Genomic DNA, 840 nt, shown 5'->3' with positions numbered 1-840 from the left:
AAGAGGAATAGGCATAGTTCCAAGGCTTTGTTTATGTCTTCAGTTTGAAATATGGTGCAGAGTTTTTGAAGCAGGAATAAGCAAGAAGACTACTCCCGAGAGCAGGGACTGCCGAAGAAAAAGGTCTTTCACTAGTAGTGGGTAGGTTATATGATGGAACAGATGTCAGACAAACTAAAATAACAGGGAGAGAATGGAAGAGAGAATGGAAAAGATCCCTGGCTTTATAGTAGCATGGAGGAATCCCTGCTGAGTAAAAAGCTGTGCCAGCAGTGCCCAGGCCACTTTCCTCTGGCTCTAGTAGAGGTTATTGCTGGGAGCCATAAACAGCTGATCATAAATTAGAGCAGCCTTAATCTTGCTGTTCCTTCTGTTTGGGTTGCGTCTGTTCTTGGATGCCTCAGGTTGTTTTGGTGTAACATTGTCTGAGCTGCACATAGTACATTGTAGACACTTTCCAGAGTTAGGGGCAAATTTTGAAAGGCAGGGAGGAGCAAGCCCATAGTAGGGACTCCTACTCTCATTAAGTGTGCCTCCTTCCAGGTCTCAGGTCTTCGTCATCTGGCTCAGACTTTACAATTATCCCACTCCTAAAAGGGGCCCAGGATTGTCGTTCTTGAGGTATCAATTATGATGACATCAGCGGGTCTCCCTTGCACCCAGAGCCTGCAACTCTGTTCCCCCCCAGGAGAAATGCCAGTGGCAACTGGTAGTCAAACACCTTTCTTAAAAAAAGCAAAATATTTATTAAAGCAAAACCATTCCAGGGAAAACACATCTTAAATCAATAACCTACACATTTCCCTAAGGCTTATCCTTCCCTGGGTATAGAAAGACCCA

This window comes from Alligator sinensis, unplaced genomic scaffold (assembly GCF_000455745.1).
Source record: "Alligator sinensis unplaced genomic scaffold, ASM45574v1 scaffold16_1, whole genome shotgun sequence".
In the NCBI taxonomy this organism is placed as follows: Eukaryota; Metazoa; Chordata; order Crocodylia; family Alligatoridae; genus Alligator; species Alligator sinensis.
The sequence above is the reverse complement of the archived record's forward strand: the minus strand, read 5'-3'. Positions refer to the sequence as shown.